Genomic DNA, 13,177 nt, shown 5'->3' with positions numbered 1-13,177 from the left:
TAGCCCAATCTGCTGGTGTCATGTCCAAGTTGGTAACAGATTCGACCATACTAATCGTAAAGGGTGCTTGAGGACCGTAGGTTGTTACAGCCTCCTTTAATTGCTTTACTGTTTTGAAATCTAAAGCATGGTGAATTCGTTGCCCTCCTGCCTGCTCAAGTACAGGGCATGCTAATCTTTGGGGTTCTGTCTCAGAATTCCGTCCATCAACTACGGGAGTTGAGGGCCGCTCAGCGGTAGATGGAGCTGTTGGTTGAATTACGCCCTCTGGTGATAGAACGGAGTTAGTAGCAACCTCCTGTTGTAATTCTCCACCTGATGGCTGCTTTTCCTCTAAGCTTGCTTTCTTTAAATTTTCCTCTGTCTGACTAGCTTGAGAGACCTTCTCTTTTGCTTGACCTAGCATTTTTTCTACCATAGTCTGGACCTCTAACAATTTACTTAACAGTTTTTTGGTTTGTTTTTTATTGGATTCTAATCTACTATAAAGGTAACGTAACCCAATAAGATAGGATAAAACAAAGCCGAAACAGAATGAAACAAAAACGGAGCAGAGAATGGTTGTATCGATTTTCTCTTTTTCAGGGCCGAATAACTTCAAACCTTGAGCCAACCATTTTTCCCAGTTTGCCTGAGAAAATTTTAGGGCTAGGGAGCTCGAAATAAAAACAAAATAAATCAAAACAAGGACACATTGTTTTTTGAGATGGTCACCCATCCTGTTGCCTTCCCTCAGGGGCGAGCAATTTTACTCACCTCTAAGCTTCAGGCGTTCCCCGTACGGGCCACCAAATGCCGCAGTCTTGGCTGGGCACAGAATCACGAGCCACTCAAGCAGGAACAAAACTTTATTTTGAAAAAGCCGCCAATACTCTGTAGGCGCCGGCAAGCCAAACCCGGTCCTCCCATGCGGGCGTCTACCGGAACCTCCCGTCTCCCGGAACCGGGGGTCCCCTGGACCTCCCCCGGAATTTCCTCCTACTATCCTTCCCCAACCAATGGGAACTCTCCATGAGTCCCGTAACATGAGTCCGGTAGCAGGCCAGGGTGAACAGCGGGAGTCCAATTTCCATATGAATGTAAATCTTAACATAATCCTATCTCAGTGGCTAGCTGGCGTCACTTTACAACCAAAGGTGCCATACATCGTATATTTGCTTGTGGCTCCTAGCACATACTATATGTTTAACGTACATTATCAATTATTGTTAGAATGCGATCAAAATAGTTTGAACTTCCCTATTGGAGCAAAAATTCCCAGATTCACTGAGTAAACCAGGGCTCAGGAAGAATTTGCTCTTTATAAAACATCCATTATAATATCTTTACAAACAATGGGCTGACAAATAAAAGAGAAAAATGCTCATTTTAGAACAATTTTCAAAGGAAAAAAAAGCCTACTAGGAAAAACACAGTTAGGAATGTTGTTGTCCGTTGTAAGAGTAACATTGTGGTTCACAGCATCATTAAAATTGTTATTTTGACACATCTGACTTTTTGAAAGCTCTTCAGATACTCACTTCCCTTCTGGGTTCATTTTGCTCAATTGTAATTCTGAGAATATCAGACATTTCATTTAATTTTAAAAATCAATTTTGATGGATTTATCTGACTGTTCTCAATAAAATGATTTATCTGAGTGTTCTCATATGATGTAGAAAATGTTCTGTATATTTGTAATTATTTTCCTATTTCATCTCTCTTTTTAATTGTATTTTCCCCTTGGCTAAGTAGTTAATGATTTATCTGTTCTGCTGCATTATACTAAATCATATTTCTGAATTTATGTATTTGTTCTGGTAAAGATTTTCATTTGTTGTTTGGTTAGTTGATTTCCTGATTCAATAATTCTAATTTCACTGATTTCTTTTACTTTCCTTGTCTTTGCTTGCTTGGTTGTTTATCAAGTTATTTAATTACTTCATTTGATTATTTAGGTTGAATATATTTTCTTTTTTCTGCTCTTGAGAAGACATTAAAAGTGATGAAATTTTCTCTCAATTCAATTTTAGCTGTGCTTTATGTGTATTAATATAGAATATTTTAAAAATAATTTTCCTAGATATTCTTAAGTTTTGATTTTATCTGTTTAAATTTTTTGTTTTTGAGGAAAGTGTTTTGTAATTTTCAGGAGATAGAGTATTACATTCATAGGCTATTCCCATAAAATATATACATACATATATATCCCCATCTTAATAATTTGGGGCTCATTGTCCCTGGGATTTAATATATGCTTTCCTTGTACATATTCTGATCTTTTGCTATGGAAAACTCTTTCCCTACAGATTGTCAAATATTTTAAATATTTCATTTGTATTCCACTATTATTTAGTGGTGCAATTATTTTTCTGTCATTTACATATATATCATTGTCTCTATTTTAGCATATTTCTATTTACATTATCTAATTGGTATACTGTCAAATACACAAATCTGCAGAATGAACAAGTGTATAGTACAACATGAGTATCATAAGTAATAAAATTGTCTGGTACTTATGATTTCTGCTGAATAGTAGATTTTTAGCAGTTTTTGTCAACAAAACAAAAATAAGTGCATAAATATTTGAGATGCTGGATATATCAATATATTTCACTATAGTAAGAGTTTACTCATTATATGTATCCCATCACATAGTGTTGTATGCCTTAAAGATACATATAAAATTTATTTTTTATAAAATGTAGAGATCTTAAGTTTCAGTTTGTTGACTTTTGTTTTGTTTTGTTTTGTTTTTGAGTATCCAGAATTGAACTCAGGGACACTCGACCACTGAGCCACATCCTCAGCCCTATTTTGTATTTTATTGAGAGACAGGGTCTCACTGAGTTGCTTAGTACCTCACTGTTGCTGAGTCTGGCTTTGAACCCACAATCCTCCTGTCTCAGCCTCCAGAGCCACTAGGATTAAATGCATGTGCCAACACGCCCTGCAAGTTTGTTGACTTTTGACCAATGTATGCTCCCATGAAACCACCACACCAGACAGAATATAGATTATTCCCATAACTCCAGAAATTTCCTCTATGCTCCAATCTAGCCAATTCTTGTTTCAAAACAACCACTTTCTATATTCTATCACCATGGTCAAAACACTTTGGTATTTTTAATTGTTTACATTTTATTTGGAGAGTATTATTTTTTCACATTAGTGTCCTATGCTTCTAATTGATTTGGCTTCTATTAGTTCTGCTTGTGTCTGCTTCTAAAGAATCTCACATTTTGGTAATGATTTTATTCTTCTTTTTTTTTTTTTTTGTTTCTTTTGAATTCTGCCATCTTCTTTCTAGATACTGCTGGTGTTCCAGTTTCTTAAAGCCTCTTTTTCTGCTTTCTGTAACTTCTCTTTTGAAATTTTTTTCACAAATATATGTTGTCTTTAATTTCTTTCAAGGAATGAAAAATTCTTGTCAAATTTATCAATTCCCTGAAATAATTATTCTTTAGGTGTTTGTTATTTATTTGCCTTGCTTACTTTTCCCCTAATATCTACACACAGTTCCCATATAATGTGTAACTATCTCTTATTAAAGGCAGTGATATTCAAACTAAATATTGATAGAAATAATATAAAAGTCCCTTGATATAATAATATCAAAAGTATAATCTAAGAGTACTTACTTATCAGAATAACATAATACCTTTTCATTCTTGTCATTTCTTTTGACTTGGGGTCACCTGTCCCTCAGAATTCAGTATGCCAGACATTTCCAAATCTCTTGTTTAGATTCTTTTGGAAAGTAATAGAATACCAAACTGTAACTTAAATAAATAAGGATTTGGCTTTTCACGAATAAGAAATCTGGAAGTAGACGGTTGCTGGCGTTGGTTCGGTAGCTCAATGATGTCATCAGAGACTTGGGCTCTTTTATAGGCTATGCTTCCCTACCTTGAGTTGTTGGGTTTCCTTTCCACAGGTGTTGCCTCATGGTGATAAAGTGGCATTACAATTTTAGGACTCACATCTACCATCAAAGCAAAAAAAAAAAGGGGGGGGGAGAGCAACAGTAGAGTTTTCACTTGTTCCACTAGGAAAACAAAGACTGTTCTGGAATTCTATTTATAGCCTCTTGATCAGACATAGTTCAAACTGGAAGCTCTTATGGCAACACAGGTTCAGAATGAAAGCATATAGTAATTTTGACTTTTGTTGCTGGTTGATATATGCTGGCACGGACTCCCCCCGGCCCCCAGGGCTTGGATCCAGCCCTGATTTTTGTGCACGTCAAAGAGGCCAGCTCACAAGGCCTTGAAGGAGCTCACAAGGCCTTGAAGGATTTGTGGTGTCTGTTTTCATATTATTCAGCCTATAATGGTCATGTGGGAACGTCCTGACCTGCTTGGGTCTGATAAGGCTCCTGGTTGAAGGCTCATTATGAGTTGACATGAACCACCTGTTTTCCCCTCCTCCTTGCTCCCGCCTACTAGTGGCTTTCTATTCTATCTGAAAGAAATATATAAGTATGAGCTGAGATAATAAAGTCAGATTCCCCCTGGATGAAGGACCTCGGACTCCTGTGTCTTTTTTAATCCCGACGTCTCCCGCCGGACTCGGTCCCATTCGCCGGACGCGGCAATTGGAGGTCCACACCGAGACCGGAAAGCGGAGGTAAGCAGACGGGACTACGGGACTCACCTTCCATAAGAGAAGGGGGAGAATTGGAGACCTTCCATAAGAGAAGGGGGAGAATTGGAGACCTTCCATAAGAGAAGGGGAAAAGAGACCTTCCATAAGAGAAGGGGAAAAGAAGTGCGCACCATGGGTAATTCAGCAGCTAAAGTTTGTCTGGCCAACGAACTCAGAGAGCTGTTGAACACACAAGGAACAGGAATAAAAACAAAAACTGCAACAGAATTCGTTGAAGTTATTGCCCAGGCATGTCCTTGGTTTCTGACAGGGGGATTTCTTAATAATAATGATTGGGATCAGGTTAGACATGATCTTCAGAAATTATTGAGGGATAAAGGACCAGGGAGTGTCCCTATTGCCACTTTCTCTTTGTGGAGATTGGTTAAAGATGCCTTACTAACAGACAAAATAAAGATTAAGGAACAACTTGCAGAGTGTGAACAAGCCCTTAATCAAGTTCAGGAAGAACAGATGAAGGTTTCCCTAAAAGAGGAAGGCTCTCCTGAAGTCCCTACCGGGAAAAATAAGAGACGCCTTCACGTTAATTTAGACAAGGACATTGAGGATACTAGTTGCCTCTCTGAAGAGGAGGAAGAATTAGAAAAGGAGATTCAAGAGATGGAGGGTCATTTAAAAGGAATTATCTCAAAAGCGCCTAGTGCACCCCCACCTGTCCCTCCTCCTCTCTATAATCCTTATTGGGATGGAAACGGAGACCCCCTAATTAGGCGAGCCGGGGTCCATTGGAGCCCTAAGATAGCTCAAACTTTTCCTGTGATAGAGAATACTGATGCTGATGGACAACCAGCCCGGGTCCACGTCCCTTTAGCCTTTAAAGATATCAAACAACTTAAGGAGGCAGTTATAAATTATGGGCCTCATGCTCCCTTTACATTAACCCTCTTTGAGTCTTTCTCAGCTAATCAGTTGGCTCCTAGTGATTGGCAACAACTCTGTAGGGCTGTCTTATCAGGAGGAGATTTTTTGTTATGGAAAAGTGAATATCATGAGAGATGCCGTGAGTTGGCCCAAATTAATCAGAATGCAGGTCATCCACAGAGGAATGCAGAAATGTTGACGGGGACTGGGCAATATGCCACGATTGACCAACAGATAAATTTTGACCCAGGCGTTTACGCTCAGATTGCCGCAGCTGCCGTGCATGCCTGGAAGGCCTTACCCATCTCCAAAACAGAGGCTAAAATTTCAAAAATCTCTCAAGGACCTTCCGAGCCATATTCAGACTTTACAGCCCGCCTAATGCAGGCAGCGGGAAAAATATTCCCAAACCTGGAACAGGCCATGCCTTTGATTAAGCAATTGGCTTATGAAAACGCTAATACCTACTGCCAAAATGCCATAAAGTCCTCACGAGCCAAAAGTGTTAATGATATGATTAGAGCATGCAAGGATATAGATGGGCCCCATATCACTGGTCAAGTTCTGGCCGCGGCCCTTAAGACTGGTTTTCAAAAATCTAACAATCAAGGGGTTAACCTGAGGGAATGCTTTAAATGTGGCAAAAGAGGTCACATACAAAGAGATTGCCCAGAATTTCATAAAAATCCTGGCAGGGGGAGACTGGGACTTTGTCCCCGCTGCCGTAGGAGTAATCATTGGAGCACTGGGTGCAGATCCAAATTTGACAATGAAGGTCATTTCATATTACCGGGAAACGGGAACAGGGGCCCGCCCCGGGCCCCCGAAACCAAAGTGTACGGGGCAATGCCGAGACAGAGTCAAATCTCAGGGACCAGGCGTCTCCCCCGCTAACCAACCCCTTTCTATCACTCAACTACCCCGGGGAACCCCAGGAAGTGCAGGACTGGACCTCAGTTCCACCTCCCGAGCAGTGCTAACCCCACAGATGGGGCCCCAAATTTTACCCACTGGAGTATTTGGGCCCCTTCCTGAAGGAACAATGGCATTAGTACTGGGGCGGGGTAGCACTGCTCAGCGAGGATTGAGAGTCCTTACCGGAGTTGTTGATTCTGATTACCAGGGAGAAATAAAGATAATGGTAGAGGCAACACAGGGACTTGTTTTCATCCGCCCGGGAGAGCGCATAGGCCAACTGGTGCTTCTGCCCTTGGTCTCTGTCCCTGGACCTAATCTTCTCAGATCCCGAGAAAGGGGCGCATTTGGCTCCACCGGGACCCCCCAAACCTACTGGGTGGCTCACTTGGATTCACGTCCTAAGTTTACATTGAAAATACAAGATAAAACCTTTGAGGGAATATTGGACTCGGGGGCAGATGTTTCTGTCATCTCCGATAGACAGTGGCCTCGCGCCTGGCCCCTCCAGAGTCCCTCTGCTGTCCTACAGGGCATAGGTCAAACCAGACCACAAAAGAGTGCATCCTTCTTAAAGTGGGAAGATAATGAAGGTCACAGTGGCTTCTTCCAACCTTATGTGGTGGCCGGGCTTCCCACAAACCTCTGGGGGAGAGATCTACTCCAACAAATGGGGGCTATCCTTACCACCCAAACCTTAAAAGAAAATAATCATTTTGTTAATAATGTAATGCTGGATATGGGATGGCTGCCTGGGAAAGGCTTAGGAAAGGGACATGAGGGCAGAACTTCCTCCATAGACCTAATGGGCCAGGTTATTAGAAAAGGAAAGGACCGGCGAGGATTGGGAAATTTTTCTTAGGGGCCGCTGAAGAGCGGCCATCCCCACTAGCCATCACATGGCTATCAAACGATCCAGTGTGGGTAGAACAGTGGCCCCTGACAAAAGAAAAGTTACAGGCCGCTTCCTTACTAGTTCAGGAACAACTTAACCTGGGACATGTGACACCCTCTACTTCTCCTTGGAATACTCCTATTTTTGTCATAAAAAAGGGATCGGGAAAATGGAGACTCCTGCAGGATTTACGGGCGATTAATAAAACCATGCAGCCCATGGGACCCCTGCAACCAGGGCTGCCATGCCCGACTGCAATCCCTAAGGATTGGCACCTTATTGTCATAGACTTAAAGGATTGTTTTTTCTCCATTCCCCTACATCCAGAAGACCGAAAACGCTTTGCCTTTTCCCTACCATCCATAAATTTTAGGGAGCCTTACCAACGATTTGAGTGGACTGTCCTACCCCAAGGAATGTCCAACAGTCCCACAATGTGCCAATATTTTGTAGCCAAAGTTTTACAACCCTTCCGGCGCCAATTTTCTCAGCTGTATCTTATTCATTATATGGATGATATTTTATTAGCAGGGCCACAGAAAGGCTCCCTCCTTCAGGCTTATGAGGTCCTCCAGTCCCTCCTACAAAGGGCAGGATTGATCATAGCCCCTGAAAAGGTTCAATTCCAACGCCCTTTTAACTATTTGGGGTATGTTATAAATCATACTGGAATCTATCCCCAAAAGCCTCAATTCCAAATACACCACCTTAAGACTTTACATCAATGGCAAACCTTTTTAGGAGAAATACAGTGGCTACGTCCATCCTTCCATATTCCCACAGGGGAACTTAAGCCTCTATATGATCCCCTCCAAGGAGACCCTTCCCCTACCTCAGCCAGGAAACCCACACCTGAGGCTCTACAATCATTAAGACTGATAGAGAAGGCCCTACAAGACATGCAGGTTACCCAGATAGACTACTCTATACCCCTATCATTTGTAGTTCTGCCATCTAAAATAACTCCTACTGGAGTGTTTTGGCAAGCAGGCCCTATTTATTGGGTCCATAACCCCCTTTTATGAACTAGTAATAAATCTGATTTGGAAAGCCAAATATTTGGGTGATGCATTGTTTGGAAAGACTTTTGACATTCTCATTCAACCCTATACCCAGGATATGATTTTAAAATTGCAACAAGAACATGATCTTTGGTGTCTTTTTCTTTGTAATTTCAAAGGTAAAATTGATAATCACTTTCCCCGACATAAACTTCTAGAAGGCCTTAAAAAATGTCCTATTATTTTTCCAAAAATTATTAAAGGGGAGCCAATCCCGGGAGCTCAGACTGTTTATACAGATGGAGCAAAAGAGGGGTTTGCTGTTGTTTTTGATGGATCTCAAGTAACTCGACACCCAGTACCTAAACTATCTGCCCAAAGATCAGAAGTCGAGGCTTTAATTATGGCCCTTAAACTATTCAATTCTATTCCACTTAATGTGTACACTGATAGTCTCTATGTTGCCAATTTAGCCTTAGTTATTGAAACATCCCCTTATATTGTCAGACAATCTACCATCATGGAACAATTACAAACAGTTCAGCTCCTTGTTTGGGCTAGACGAGATCCTTTATTCATTGGACATATCCGAGGACACTCGGAGCTTCCTGGCCCTCTGGCAGAGGGTAATGCTAAAGCAGATGCCGCCACTCATACTATGGGCCTAGTATACACCATAACCAAGTATGATGAGGCCTCACAACTCCATGCTAAATTCCATCTAAATGCACAATCCTTATGCTTCCGCACAGGATGCTCGCGTGATCAGGCTTTACAAATTGTTTCCCTATGCCCAGTATGTGCTCCATTTATTCATTCTCCCAGTTTAGGTGTTAACCCTAGAGGCTTACACCCAAATGATGTCTGGCAAACTGATGTTACCCACTTCCCAAGTTTTGGAAAGCTGTCTTTTGTGCATGTTTCTATTGACACATATTCTGGCTATATCTTTGCTACCTTACATACTGGGGAAAAGGCTAAGGATGTAATTGGACATCTCTTAAAAGCTTTCTCTTGCATGGGCACTCCACGCTGTCTCAAAACAGACAATGGACCCGCATATACAAGCCAAGCAGTTCAACAATTCTGTGCCCAGTGGGAGATTAAACACAAAACTGGAATCCCATATAACCCCCAGGGACAAGCGATTGTAGAACGGGCCCATCAACATTTAAAAACCTATTTACAAAAAACAAAAGAGGGGGAGATATATAGATGCTGCCAGGGACCACAAGCACTATTATCCATAACCTTGTTCACTTTGAATTTTTTGCTCACTGATGCGAGGGGACGCACGGCCGCACAGCGCCATTTCTCCCCTCCAACTGTACAAAATGCTCAAGTACGGTGGAAAGATTTATCCACCGGAAGGTGGCAGCCTTTGGCTCCACTCTTAGCGAGAGTGAGAGGAGCCGTATGTGTTTTCCCTCCAGGAGCAGAAAAGCCCATTTGGGTCCCGGAACGCTGCATAAGGCCGGTGAATGACAAACATGAGGCTCCAGATGAAGACCCCCAGACACCTGAGCCTGCCGTTGCCACCGATCTTCCGGACCGTGAGATGGACTCTGCTGGTGATGTTCCCTCTGGGTGAGTTAGTTCATGGGGGCCTTAGTCCCCCGGCCGGCACAAATCTTCTAACATACCTCTATGGAATCCCCTGTGAATGCAAAGGGGGAACAATGACGCAGGCCCCAGGCTTTTACATCGCCACTTCTGATTGTACCAATAGGGTGGCTTACCTCAGTACAAGTTTCCAGACCACGGGCGCTACCCACCCCAATTGGGTTTGTATCAATAAGCCAAAAATTAAAGCTCCAAACCCGGAGGGCACTCCACAATGCTCTTCAACTTGCAATTTTACGTCAACAATTCATTCCTCATGCTATATGGAGGCCTCCCCTTGCATTAAAAATGGGAAAACATATTTTGAGGCCACGCTGACTGCCGTCAAAGGAGAGGGTCCACCAAATAGTGCTTATTTTTCTCAACCTATGTTCGGAGGGGGAGACATATCTGGCTACATGAAGCTGGCTGGTTGTTATGGTATTGTTGGCAAGCCCTCCTGCTGGTCTAGCACGGCCCCTGTAGGGATCTCTGATGGAGGGGGGCCCACAGATGCCATTAAACACATTGAGGTAATTAGGCGACTGGAACCAGAGATCCCCAAACTTATGTATCACCCCCTGGCACTACCTAAATCCCAACTCCCTGATCTAGATGCTAACACCCTAGGTATTTTAGAGACCACCTTTTCCCTGCTTAATGACTCCAATCCCACTCTTGCCGGAGATTGCTGGCTTTGTATGACCACAGGTGTAATGATGCCACTGGCCATTCCTGTTAATAATACCATTCAAGAGGGCACAGCGTGTGGCCCTGGGTTACCCTTTAGGGTGCAAGTTGTGGAGGGCTTTATAATGTGCCTTATAGGATCTTTTCAAAACACTTCTAATGATGTTGATGTAGGGTTCCTGAATGTAAGGAACTGCTCGGTGGTCACTAAGTATTCCTCACCAACCCCACCTCTTTGTCCTCCCAACGGTACTGTCTTTGTCTGTGGCGGAAACCTTGCCTTTTCCAGGCTCCCGGCCAACTGGACGGGTGGATGTGTCCTGGCACTTCTCCTCCCTGATGTAACAATCGTCTCAGGTGATGAGCCCCTGCCTATTCCCATCCTGGACACTTTGATCAGGAGACATAAAAGGGCTGTTCAGTTTTTGCCGCTTCTTGTGGGCACCGGTACAGCCGGATTAGGCACGGCTATACATTCGTACCGCCGCTTATCCCAACAACTCATAGACGATGTACAAACCCTATCAGGGACCATTAAGGACTTACAAGATCAAATAGACTCCTTAGCAGAGGTGGTCCTTCAAAACAGACTCGGCTTAGACTTGCTAACCGCTAATCAGGGTGGGATCTGTTTGGCCTTGGGGGAGAGATGTTGTTTTTATGCTAATAAGTCAGGCATAGTCCGTACAAAAATTAAGGAACTTCAAGATGACTTGGAGAAAAGAAAAAAGGAGTTACTTGAAAATCCCCTTTGGACGGGACTAAATGGATTTCTGCCTTATCTCCTTCCTTTGCTTGGACCCCTGTCGGGCCTTCTCCTTATAGTTGCTATAGGCCCCTGCCTTGTCAATAGAATAACACAATTTATTAAAGATCAAATTAACATTTTGACTTCTAAGCCAATACAGGTTCATTATCAACGCCTACAAACCAAGGATGATTTTGCTGAAGTTTGTCTCCGACCGATTCAAAGATGATTTTTCTACAATGATCCCTGCTTCATGCCTTCCTCCTTTCAGCCCCCTTCTTCTTTATTTTATTATTCTTCTCCTCTGACTCTATGCCCTGTTGAACCGGAACCAATTAAAGACCTAATAATGACTGGCTGAGTAGATACCACTAAACGCCTTGGCAACAACGAGCTGATCTTGTAGTACCCAGAGACGGGCAACTTTCACGCTTGCACTGCAACCCAAGACAGGGGAATGGGGCCTCCCCAGAGACGGGTAAGCACTGTAAGGGCAGTGAACGACCTAAGACAGGGGCTACTTGATTCCCTTTGACGTGCAACAAACAAAAGAGGGGGAAACTGCTGGCACGGACTCCCCCCGGCCCCCAGGGCTTGGATCCAGCCCTGATTTTTGTGCACGTCAAAGAGGCCAGCTCACAAGGCCTTGAAGGAGCTCACAAGGCCTTGAAGGATTTGTGGTGTCTGTTTTCATATTATTCAGCCTATAATGGTCATGTGGGAACGTCCTGACCTGCTTGGGTCTGATAAGGCTCCTGGTTGAAGGCTCATTATGAGTTGACATGAACCACCTGTTTTCCCCTCCTCCTTGCTCCCGCCTACTAGTGGCTTTCTATTCTATCTGAAAGAAATATATAAGTATGAGCTGAGATAATAAAGTCAGATTCCCCCTGGATGAAGGACCTCGGACTCCTGTGTCTTTTTTAATCCCGACGTCTCCCGCCGGACTCGGTCCCATTCGCCGGAGGCGGCAGATATATAATCTATGATGGGTAGCAAGTAATAAAGAAGGGAACTAGGTATTGCAGCAGAGTAGAAAAACCAAATGTTTTCCTCTATTTGTGATACAGAAGACTCTTTATATTCTAGGCTCATTGTGTGGTGAAACATAGGTCTTTGTTTTTAAAGTCTATCCATGTTAGTTTTTGTACATTGAGTCCTTTGTTTCTGATTGCTGGTTCAAACCCCGTGGTCTGTACCCATTCTGTACCCACCACTTGACCTACTTCCTCAGATAACCTCCACTTCTCTCTATCCCAGTGATGTTGCCATGGACATCTTGAGCATGTATTTATACAGCTATGTGTTGAGTATTTATTTGTGATATTTACCCAGGAGTAACATTGCTGAATCACAGTATATGGAAAAGTTGTTCTTCACTAATTACCATCAGATTTCTCCGCAGACTGGCTACGTCAACCCATATTTTCAATGGCAGTGCCCGAGGCTTCATATGCTCTTATTTACACACCATTACCTGGCATTATCTAATACTCCAGTGTTTGCCAGCCCTAATAAAGGAAAAATAACCTACCTGTGTTATCAATCTGAATTTCATCTTTCTTTAATAAATGATAACCTTTAATTTATTAAAATAGACATTAGCTTTATTTATTTATTTATTTATTTATTTTTGGTGCTGGGGATAGAACCCAGGGCCTTATGCATGCGAGGCAAGCACTCTACCAACTGAGCTCTATCCCCAGCCCAACATTAACTTTTAATCTGCCATAGATCTTATGACTAATTTTTTTTCTGGTAAAGTTCTCCTTCAGGTAGGCTTTGATAGTGAGGAGTTTTAAAATTTATTTCTAA

The sequence above is a fragment of the Spermophilus citellus genome (assembly GCF_964194105.1).
Source record: "Spermophilus citellus genome assembly, chromosome: 2".
Classification (NCBI taxonomy): Eukaryota; Metazoa; Chordata; class Mammalia; order Rodentia; family Sciuridae; genus Spermophilus; species Spermophilus citellus.
Note: the sequence above shows the minus strand (reverse complement) of the source record.